The following is a 12,142-nucleotide window of genomic DNA, read 5'->3' as shown; positions in this document are numbered from 1 at the left end:
AGTAGGGCTTCTGTTTCCTTTGTGCCTTATATTCATGCTGAGAAGATGGTGCTTTAAAAAATTTTTATTTGAAACAAATTTTGAAAAGATGATAGGGCTCAAAGTCCAAGAAGTGCAAATGATGAAGATCCATGTTATAAAGGAAACAGTCTCCCTTGTACTCTACTGATCACTGCCCTTCCTGAAGGCAGACTCTGCCGCCTTCTTGAGTATCTTTCTATTAAAAGCTATACAGTAGATAGCTTTTATATCTACTATACATATTAAAAGCTATATAGTAGATGGATGGATGGATGTGAATATGGGCATAATTATAGAGAGAATCTTTTCAAACATGTGAATGTATCTTTAGGCTAAAGTGCTGGAAAAAATGTATTATCAGCAGTGTCTGTATTCTTCAGTAGCACCAGTGTTCTTGCCTGGAGAATCCCAGGGATGGGGGAGCCTGGTGGGCTGCCGTCTATGGGGTCACACAGAGTCGGACACGACTGAAGTGACTTAGCAGCAGCAGCAGTCATAATTTGATGGTGAAAATATTTCAGTGCAAAGTCAAAGAATACTTTTGTTATGAATGATATTAGTCGCCTTTTAGAAGAAATTTTATTTTTTCCTGTGAACTGTCTTTTTATATCCTTTACCCATTTTAAATTGAATTCAGTCTTATTAAGATATTTAAAAATGTATTAAGGAAATAGGAACTTTGTAATCTGGGTTATGAATGTTTTCCTCAGTTTTCTATTTATCTTTTGGCTTTTCTTATGTGAGTCTTAATATTGCAGACATTTTACATTTTTCTGTGAACAAGTCACTCTAAGATTATAAAAACATAGAATTTGCCACATGCTGAATTTCTAAGTGTATTTCGCTGTTTTTAGTGTTTAGAACATTGCATTTTAAGAGAACTTTTTCTTCTTTTTTCCCTGGAATTATCATCTCTCACTCTAAAGAAAGATAATAAACATATTTCTAAAAGAACTGGCGGAGACCAATATGGATTATAGAAATGGATTGCATTAAAGACTGCACAGTCTCTAAGACTAGATTAAGGCGTCATAACTCATTTGATACCCTTAGAGGCCTTGCTTGGCAAACATAGGCAAATGATTTTAATTTGCACATTGTGTGCCTGTAAATGGATGGTTCTAAAGAGCCTGAAATGAGTCCTTTTCTTAACTGATTCTTTTAAGATGCCTTTAGTTTAGAGAGAAGCTCTGTGAGGTACTCTGACACCAGGAATATCTTGTTGGTGTGGCCAACTACTTTTACCATTTCTGGGCATGTCTGTCATAGATGACAGGCATATCTTGCCCTGCTCAACAGCAAAAAAGTTGTACTCTTAAAATTGAGAAATTGTTTTATTAACAGTCTTGTTTATATTACTGATATATGTAGGTATGTGTTTGTGTATATATGGTTCTCTAAAAGACAATGACAAACCTCAGCAGACAGTTTCCAAAATATTTCTCACAAGCCAGTGGAGCCCAATCTGATGAAGTTTCTCTGTATTACTTGCAGAGAATCAGATCATTGTGTATTATATTGGTAAATATTTAAACAGTGTCATTGGGAGAAATTTTGGTTTATAAAATTGTTTTAGAATTGAAGTTATCTTAGAATTTAGGTAGAAGAAACCTACTTGAAAGCCATTTATATAGTCATTAAAAAGATCCTCAATGATTAAAAATAATTAAAGAAAGATGAGGGGTGGGTTCTCTTTACTCTCAACCCCCAGAAGTCTCTGGCTTGTGTTACTACATGTCTACCTATGGCTTTATTCAACTGTTGTAACTTAAGACTCACAGGGCTGGTTTCTTTAAGTGAAGGCTGCTGGATTTCTCTTTTCCCAGTAAATACAGAGTCTGATTTTTTTTCATGGTAAGTAGACAAAGATTCCCTTTGAAACATGTAGTCTGAGCGCCAAACACTGGATCTATTGTCTCTGGCACAATAAGTGCCACATTCAGTCTTCAGAAATGGTGAGCAGTTTGCTTGTATTCGAGAACCAAAGACATTTTCCACGTCCAGAAAAGTGATGCACAGCTGAGTTTTCAATAATGCTAACACTGTGTATGAGTGTGATTTCACACTGTGATGTATACAGTGTTGTCCCCTGACTGGTATATGCCTCTCATGCATCAGCTTTGTGCTGCTCACGATGAGTTATTCACTGTTATACCAATAGATCTCAATCACTTCAAATGAAAATGGAAAGGATTTCTGCTCATGTTTCATTTTGCGTGTGAGTGTATAGCGTTAGATTATATTTTTCCTACATATTTTGGATATAATGTGGCATTCAAAATTAGGGATTGCCTTGTGTCAGGTTCTCCAGAAGCTGACTCTGAGTTGAGGATTTATGTGCAAATGATTTATTAGGAAATTGCTCCCAGGAGAAACAGGTAAGGGAATAGGAGAAACAGATCAGTGAAAGGAAGGAATCCAAGCAGGATACAATTTCTGACAAAGTTCAAGCCTCAGCTGGATCATACAGGAGAGTTTTACAGATCAAGTTATAGCTCAGATTTTGTCCCAAATCGAGGCAAGGGACCTGGGCTTTCATAAGTCACTCACAGGCTAAGAGCCACCCAATTCTAAGGGGGACCCAAACTCTCAGATACACTCACGTACCTCCAGTTCTTGGCACAGGCAGGCAAAGTGGCATCTGTGGTTGAGGGCAGTCTTCTGAAGATAGTCAGAAATGTGGGTCCACAGAAGCAAAAGCACAAAGAAGCTAGGGGTGGGGAGGGTGCAAAGAAATGGCCAGAGTGCTTCAAGGGGGTCCAATACCAAAAGTTGTTTGCTAGAGGGATTCCTTCTAAATTCTGATTAAAAGATTCTTAGTCACTGAAAAGAGATCCTTTAGTGATTCTAATACATTTTAAAAGAATTGTTACTAAATTGATAAATGATTCTGGTCAGACATTGGCTTAGTCAAAGACTATACAGATGACACCACCCTTATGGCAGAAAGTGAAGAGGAACTCAAAAGCCTTTGATGAAAGTGAAAGAGTAGAGTGGAAAACGTTGGCTTGAAGCTCAACATTCAGAAAACTAAGATCATGGCATCTGGACCCATCAATTCAAGGGAAATAGATGGGGAAACAGTGGAAACAGTGTCAGACTTTATTTTGGGGGGCTCCAAAATCACTGCAGATGCTGATTGAAGCCATGAAATTAAAAGACGCTTACTCCTTGGAAGCAAAGTTATGACCAACCTAGATAGCGTATTAAAAAGCAGAGACATTACTTTGCCAACCAAGGTCCGTCTAGTCAAGGCTATGGTTTTTCCCGTGGTCATGTATGGATGTGAGAGTTGGACTGTGAAGAAAGCTGATCGCCGAAGAATTGATGCTTTTGAACTGTGGTGCTGGAGAAGACTCTTGAGAGTCCCTTGGACTGCAAGGAGGTCCAACCAGTCCATTCTAAAGGAGATCCATCCTGGGTGTTCATTGGAAGGACTGATGCTGAAGCTGAAGCTCCAATACTTTGGCCACCTCATGCGACGAGTTGACTCACTGGAAAAGATTCTGATGCTGGGAGGGATTGAGGGCAGGAGGAGACAGGGACGACAGAGAATGAGATAGCTGGATGTCATCACCGACTTGATGGAGGTGGGTCTGAGTGAACTCCGGGAGTTGTGATGGACAGGGAGGACTGGCGTGCTGTGATTCATGGGGTCGCAAAGAGTCGGACACGACTGAGTGACTGAACTGAAGTGAACTGATACTATAGGAAATCTTCAGTTCAGTTCAGTTCAGTCACTCAGTCATGTCCGACTCTCCGTGACCCCATGAATCACAGCACGCCAGGCCTCCCTGTCCATCACCAACTCCCGGAGTTCACTCAAACTCATGTCCACAGAGTCGGTGATGCCATCCAGCCATCTCATTCTCGGTCGTCCCCTTCTCCTCCCACCCCCAACCTTTCCCAGCATCAGAGTCTTTTCCAGTGAGTCAACTCGTCGCATGAGGTAGCCAAAGTATTGAAGTTTCAGCTTTAGCATCAGTCCTTCCAATGAACACCCAGGATGGATCTCCTTTAGAATGGACTGGTTGGACCTCCTTGCAGTATAAGGGACTCTCAAGAGTCTTCTCCAGCACCACAGTTCAAAAGCATCAATTCTTCGGCGATCAGCTTTTTTCACAGTCCAACTCTCACATCCATACATGACCACAGGAAAAACCATAGCCATGACTAGACAGACCTTGGTTGGCAAAGTAATGTCTCTGCTTTTTAATATGCTATCAAGGTTGGTCATAACTTTCCTTCCAAGGAGTAAGCATCTTTTAATTTCATGGCTGCAATCAGCATCTGCAGTGATTTTGGAGCCCAAAAAAATAAAGTCTGACACTGTTTCCACTGTTTTTCCATCTCTTTCCCATGAAGTGATGGGACCAGATGCCATGATCTTTGTTTTCTGAATGTTGAGCTTCAAGCCAACTTTTTCACTCTCCTCTTTCACTTTCATCAAGAGGCTTTTGAGTTCCTCTTCACTTTCTGCCATAAGGGTAGTGTCATCTGCATATCTGAGGTTATTGATATTTTTCCCCGCAATCTTGATTCCAGCTTGTGCTTCTTCCAGCCCAGCGTTCCTCTTGATGTACTCTGCATACAAGTTAAATAAGCAGGGTGACAATATACAGCCTTGACGGACTCCTTTTCCTATTTGGAACCAGTCTGTTGTTCCATGTACAGTTCTGACTGTTGCTTCCTGGCCTGCATACAGGTTTCTCAAGAGGCAGGTCAGGTGGTCTGGTATTCCCATCTCTTTCAGAATGTTCACAGTTTATTGTGATCCACACAGTCAAAGGCTTTGGGATAGTCAATGAAGCAGAAATAGATGTTTTTCTGGAACACTCTTGCTTTCTCCATGATCCAGCAGATGTTGGCAATTTGATCTCTGGTGCCTCTGCCTTTTCTAAAACCAGCTTGAACGTCTGGGAGTTCACGGTTCACATATTGCTGAAGCCTGGCTTGGAGAATTTTGAGCATGACTTTACTAGCGTGTGAGATGAGTGCAATTGTGCGGTAGTTTGAGCATTCTTTGGCATTGCCTTTCTTTGGGATTGGAATGAAGACTGACCTTTTCTAGTCCTGTGGCCACTGCTGAGTTTTCCAAATTTGCTGGCATATTGAGTGCAGCACTTTCACAGCATCATCTTTCAAGATTTGAAATAGCTCAACTGGAATTCCATCACCTCCACTAGCTTTGTTCGTAGTGATGCTCTCTAAGGCCCACCTGAGTTCACATTCCAAGATGTCTGGCTCTAGGTCAGTGATCACGTTATCGTGACTATCTTGGTCGTGAAGATCTTTTTTGTACAGTTCTTCTGTGTATTCTTGCCACCTCTTCTTAATATCTTCTGCTTCTGTTAGGTCCACACCCTTTCTGTCCTTTATCGAGCCCATCTTTGCATGAAATGTTCCCATGGAATCTCTAATTTTCTTGAAGAGATCTCTTGTCTTTCCTATTCTGTTGTTTTCCTCTATTTCTTTGCATTGATCACTGAGGAAGGCTTTATTATCTCTTCTTGCTATTCTTTGGAACTCTGCATTCAGATGCTTATATCTTTCCTTTTCCCCTTTGCTTTTTGCTTCTCTTCTTCTCATAGCTATTTGTAAGGCCTCCTCAGACAGCCATTTTGCTTTTTTGCATTTCTTTTCCATGGGGATGATCTTGGTCCCTGTCTCCTGTACAATGTCACAAACCTCTGTCCAGATTTCATCAGGCACTCTATCTATCAGATCTAGTCCCTTAAATCTATTTCTCACTTCCACTGTATAATCATAAGGGATTTTATTTAGGTCATACCTGTGTGGTCTAGTGGTTTTCCCTACTTTCTTCAATTTAAGTCTGAATTTGGCAATAAGGAGTTCATGATCTGGGCCACAGTCAGCTCCTGGTCTTGTTTTTGCTAACTGTATACAGCTTCTCCATCTTTGGTTGCAAAGAATATAATCAATCTGAATTCGGTGTTGACCATCTGGTGATGTCCATGTGTAGAGTCTTCTCTTGTGTTGTTGGAAGAGGGTGTTTGCTATGACCAGTGCATTCTCTTGACAAAACTCTATTAGCCTTTGCCCTGCTTCATTCCGTGCTCCAAGGCCAAATTTGCCTATTACTCCAGGTGTTTCTTGACTTCCTACTTTTGCATTCCAGTCCCCTATAATGAAAAGGACATCTTTTTGGGGTGTTAGTTCTAAAAGGTCTTGTAGGTCTTCATAGAACCGATTAACTTCGGCTTCTTCAGCGTTACTGGTTGGGGCATAGGCCTGGATTACTATAATATTGAATGGTTTGCCTTGGAAACGAACAGAAATCATTCTGTCGTTTTTAAGATTGCATCCAAGTACTGCATTTCAGACTCTTTTGTTGACCATGATGGCTACTCCATTTCTTCTAAGGGATTCCTGCCCACAGTAGTAGATATAATGGTCATCCGAGTTAAATTCACCCATTCCAGTCCATTTTAGTTCACTGATTCCTAGAATGTCGACGTTCACTCTTGCCATCTCCTGTTTGACCACTTCCAATTTGCCTTGATTCATGGACCTAACATTCCAGGTTCCTATGCAATACTGCTCTTTACAGCACCGGACCTTGCTTCTATCACCGGTCACATCCACAACTGGGTATTGGTTTTGCTTTTGCTCCATCCCTTTATTCCTTATATAGTTATTTCTCCACTGAGCTCCAGTAGCATACTGGGCACCTACCGACCTGGGGAATTCCTCCTTCAGTATCCTATCATTTTGCCCTTTGTTACTGTTCATGGGGTTCTCAAGGCAAGTATACTGAAGTGGTTTGCCATTCCCTTCTCCAGTGGACCACATTCGGCTGTGGTCCATGTGATCAGATCGACTAGTTTCCTGTGATTATGATTTCAGTGTGTCTGCCCTCTGATGCCCCCTCACAATACCTACCGTCTTATTTGGGTTTCTCTTACCTTGGGCGTGGGATATACTCTTTAGTATTTCTCAAATATACCAGGCACACTTCTGCCTCAGGTACTTTGTACATATTTCTTCTGCCAAGGTCTTACTCTACAGATTTGTATTTTGATAAAAAGTTAGAGAAAGTATGATAGAAGGATTTTGCTGTTTCACCCTGATCTAACCTTGCCATCATTGCCTAGATGTTCTATGCTGCTTAATGTGATGCCATTTGAAATACACATCTTCATGAATATTCTTGCCCCAAACTATTTAAACAGAATCTGATCAGACCTCCTGTTAACTTCCCTGATTGCTCAGATGGTAAAGTGTCTGCTTACAATGTGGGAGACCCAGATTCAATCCCTAGCTCGGGAAGATCTCCTGGAGAAGGAAATGGCAACCCACTCCAGTATTCTTGCCTGGAAAATCCCATGGGAGGAACTTGGTAAGCTACAGCCCATGGGGTTGCAAAGAGTCAGACACGACTGAGCAACTTCACTTTAACTTCCAGTTAACAACATAATTATGATAGTTTTATACATTCGATATCTTTTGGATATGGGGTTTGCCCATATGCTCACTGCTGGAGGAGGAAATGGCAACCAACTCCAGTATTCTTGTCAGAAAAAGCCCATGGACAGAGGAACCTGGTGGGCTATAGTCCTTGTTGCATACAGCCGGGCTATAGTCCAGGCTGCAAAGAACTGGACACAAATGAACGTGCACACATGAATGAGTGACTGAGCACACACGAATGTGTTTACTGCTTATCTTGTCATCCTCCTTTCTTGCATCTCAGTTCCTTTTACCTGGAATCATTTCCCTTGTATCTGAAGCATATATTTCAGTGTTCCACTGACCAGTGTGGTAACCACTAGTCATGTGGATATTGAGCACTTATAACTACTCTGAATTGAGATTTGCTGTTAGTGAAAAGCTCATCCTGGATTTCAGAGACCTAGTACAAAAATGTAAGAGATCTCATTAATGATTTTCATATTAATTACATGTTGAAATGATGCAACTTTGATATATTGGCTTAAATAGATCACTATTTAGATGGACTGTCCTTTCATTTTTAATTTTTTTTGCTTTTGAAATTGTGGCTATTAGGGGATTTAAATTTGTGTCCCTCATGTTGCCTTTATATTGGACAACTCTGTTTTAGAAGTTTCTTTAACAATGGTCTATTGGTAGCAAATTCTTTTTTTCAAATTTATTTATTTAAAAAGTTAACCATGAAAATTTTATTATTGGGTGATTATTTTTTAAGCTATTTTATGCCATAAGTGTAGACAATTAGATATTAAGCTGATGAGAACAGATACCACACTTGATCTTAGCCAAAAGACTGAGAAGCACTGTGACAAATTCTTATTTTATTGTCTAAAAATGTCTTTATTTTACATTTGCTCTTGCAGTATTTTTTTTTTTTTAAATGTACTAGGCTAGATTGAGTTATTTTTTCTTCTCTTGAGGATATTACTTCACTGTTTCTGGTTTCCATTTTTGGTGATAGGACCATGTCAGTCAACGTGATCACTCCTTTCGCTCTAATTTGTGTTTTCTCTGACTGCTGTTTGAAAAATCTGATTTTTACTATTCTGGTGTATCATTATGATAAATTTAGGTATGGGTTTCTTATTATTTACCCTGCTTGGGATTCACGGGGTTTTCTGAAACTGTGTATTTATTGGTTTCTTCTGTCAGTCTGGGAAATTACTAGTTGTTACCTCTCAGATATCACCTGGCCCCCATTCTGTTTTTCCCCTTCTTCTGAAATGCCAGTTAGACCTATGTTAGACTTTTACTTTATCTTATATTTTCACCTACATTTTATGTTTTCCTTATTTTTGTCTCTGTAAGGTGTGTATTGAATTAACAGTGGCTTAGACGGTTAAGTTGGAGAAGGAAATGGCAACCCACTCCAGTGTTCTTGCCTGGAGAATCCCAGGGATGGGGGAGCCTGGTGGGCTTCCGTCTATGGGGTCACACAGAGTCGGACACGACTGAAGTGACTTATCAGTAGCAGTAGACGGTTAAGTGGAGAAGGAAATGGCAACCCACTCCAGTGTTCTTGCCTGGAGAATCCCGGGGACCGGGGAGCCTGGTGGGCTGCCGTCTATGGGGTCGCACAGAGTCGGACATGACTGAAGTGACTTAGCAGCAGCAGTAGACGGTTAAGAATCTGCCTGCAGTGCGGGAGACCAGAGTTCAAGCCCCGGGTTAGGAAGATTCCCCTGAAGAGGGGAATGGCGGCCACTCCAATAGTCTTGCCTGGAGAATTCTAGGGACAAAGGAACCTGGCAGTCCAAGCAGTCACAAAGAGTCAGACATGACTGAGCGACTATCGCTTTCACAAGGTGTGTATTGAGCTAATTCTTCATAATTACCTAACATTTTGCTAATACCTTTATCTGTGTCCAATACTCTGGTTCACCTCCTCCATGGAATTTGTTTAATTTCAATGATATTATTCTTATTATTGTTATTTTGAGTACAATTTGGTTCTTTTCAAATCTGCTTACTTTTGACTTAGTCTGTTCAGGCTGCTTTAACAAAAATGCCAGAGACTGGATGACTTAAACAAAAACGTTTGTTTCTCACAGTTCTGGAGGCTGTGAAGTCCACGATGAAGGTTCCAGCAGATAGGTGTCTGGTGAGAGCTAGCTTCCTGGTTCATAGATAGCTGTCTTCACGCTGTGTCCTCACGTGGAGGAAGAGGTGAGGTAGCTCTCTGGAGTGTCTTTAATAAGGACACACATCCTGTTCATGAGGATGACTACCTCATGGGCTGATTACCTCCCAAGGACCCCACTTCCCAATAAGATCACACCGGGAACTAGGTTTTAACATACAGATTTCGGGAGTGATACATTCAGGCTCTATTTCTTGTTCTTTAATCATATTTTAAACATTTCTTTTCTTTTAAAGATTGTAATACAGTATACTTTTCTATATTCTGTGTCTGATAATCCCCAATATGTGTATTCTTTGCAAGTCTGATTTTACTCTCTGCTATTAATGAAAACTTTCTCTGATAGTATCTTCTTTACTTATATACTTTGTGATTTTTGACTGTTCACTGTCTATATTCTTTGGAATTTTCTTTTATTTTGAAAATTCTTTGAAACCTGTGTTGAGGATTGAGTCATTTCAAAAGGATTTATATTTGCTTCTTGTAGGAGTCTAGGGGCACTGATAATCCAGTGCAACAACTGTAAATTCTCTGTGTCAGGTTGTTGGAACATCCAGTTAGTCAAAATTTCAAACTCCTGTGAGGTCTGCTTATGGAATGAATTTTAACATGTTTTTTCTCATCTCCAAGTAGGCAGTTTTCTCTGCTGTGCCCTTGGTGCATGTTCAGTTCAGTTCAGTCGCTCAGTCGTGTCCGACTCTTTGCTACCCCATGAACCGCAGCACGTCAGGCCTCCCTGTCCATCACTAACTGCTGGAGTCTGCCCAAACCCCTGTCCATTGAGTCGGTGATGCCATCCAACCATCTCTTCCTCTGTCGTCCCCTTCTCCTCCTGCCCTCAATCTTTCCAGCATCAGAGTCTTTTCAAATGAGTCAGCTCTTCACATCAGGTGGCCAAAGGGTTGGAGTTTCAGCTTCAACATCAGTCCTTCCAGTGAACACCCAGGACTGATCTCCTTTAGGATGGACTGGTTGGCTCTCCTTGCAGTCCAAGGGACTCTCAAAAGTCTTCTCCAACACCACAGTTCAAAAGCATCAATTCTTTGGTGCTCAGCTTTCTTTATAGTCCAACTCTCACATCTATACATGACTACTGGAAAAACCATAGCCTTGACTAGACAGACCTTTGTTGACAAAGTAATGTCTCTGCTTTTTAATATGCTGTCTAGGTTGGTCATAACTTTCCTTCCAAGGAGTAAGTGTCTTTTAATTTCATGGCTGCAATCAGCATCTGCAGTGATTTTGGAGCCCCCAAAAATAAAGTCAGCCACTGTTTCCACTGTTTCCCCATCTATTTACATGAAGTGATGGGACTGGATGCCATGATCTTAGTTTTCTGAATGTTGAGCTTTAAGCCAACTTTTTCACTTTCATCAAGAGACTCTTTAGTTCCTCTTCACTTTCTGCCATAAGGGTGCATGAGGTGAGTTTAATTCTGCTCACTGTACACTGATGTACATGTAGCCCTCTGCGAGCCCTCTTTTAATTCCCACAGTTGTCCCTGAGCTCGCCTATTTTAGGCAAACTCTGTCTTCTGTCTCTGCAGTCTGTGAGCCTTGAAAACAGGTCAGGGTTATCAGGATTCAGAACATACCTCAAAACAAAACCGGATTTAGTTCTCTACTTATCCCTCTAGATTTTTTGTTTGTCCTTTAATTTTTGTTTTCTGAGGGTCATTTATTTTCTTATCAGTTTATTGAATATTTAAAAATAAATTGTAAAGAGTTATATTTTATCCAGTATTTTTAGTCATTTTTAGCAGGAAGTTCAGTCATGAATTTTAGCTCATCAAAAATACTACAATGACAGTCTTATGATTTTATAAAAATAAAAATAAGGCTCAAGAGGTAATTTTTAACTCTTACTAATTTGTGGTATGGAATTTAACTAACTTTTGCATCCTCTGTCCTTTCTGTGATTTATTCTCATAAATTATTTCTAAATAGCGTTGTATTTTAACCAATGAATGTTTCCTTATAAGCTTTTTTCCTTTGAGTTAAATTAAAAAGTTATATTTGCAGTAAGTTTTTTACTCATTTTCCATGTTGAATTGGTTTTTATACTAACATCAGTGCCTTTATATTTTGATTTTTTACTCCTTTTTAAAAAACTGGTGCAGAGTTGCTTTCTAATGCTGTTAGTTTTTGCTGTACAGCAAAGTGCATCAGCTCTCTGTATCATGTCTCTTTTTGGATTTCCTTCCTATTAAGGTCACAACCGAGCATTCAGTAGAGCTCCCTGTGCTATACAGTCGGTTCTCATTAGTGATCTGTTTTATACATAGTAGGGTATATATGTCAATCCTAATCTTCCCCATCCATCCCACCTTTCTTACCCCTTTGGTTTCCACACATTTGTTTTCTATGTCTGTGTCTTTATTTCTGCTTGGCAAATCAGTTCATCTATACCACTTTTCTAGAGTCCACATAAATGCATTAATATATGATATTTGTTTTTCTCTTTCTGACTTACTTCGCTCTGTGTGACAGTCTCTAAGTCCATTCACAT

The 12,142-nt window shown here is 40.2% G+C and overlaps 1 pseudogene; it reads right to left on the bottom strand.

Moving 5' to 3' along the window:
• Nucleotides 1-8,188: 8,188 nt before the first annotated feature.
• Nucleotides 8,189-8,299, bottom strand: LOC129557670 (U2 spliceosomal RNA; annotated as a pseudogene).
• Between the last annotated feature and the right edge of the window lie 3,843 nt (nucleotides 8,300-12,142).

This window comes from Moschus berezovskii, chromosome 7, assembly GCF_049115385.1.
Source record: "Moschus berezovskii isolate FMDL1 chromosome 7, NW_MosBer_1.0, whole genome shotgun sequence".
In the NCBI taxonomy this organism is placed as follows: Eukaryota; Metazoa; Chordata; class Mammalia; order Artiodactyla; family Moschidae; genus Moschus; species Moschus berezovskii.
The sequence above is the reverse complement of the archived record's forward strand: the minus strand, read 5'-3'. Positions and strand labels throughout refer to the sequence as shown.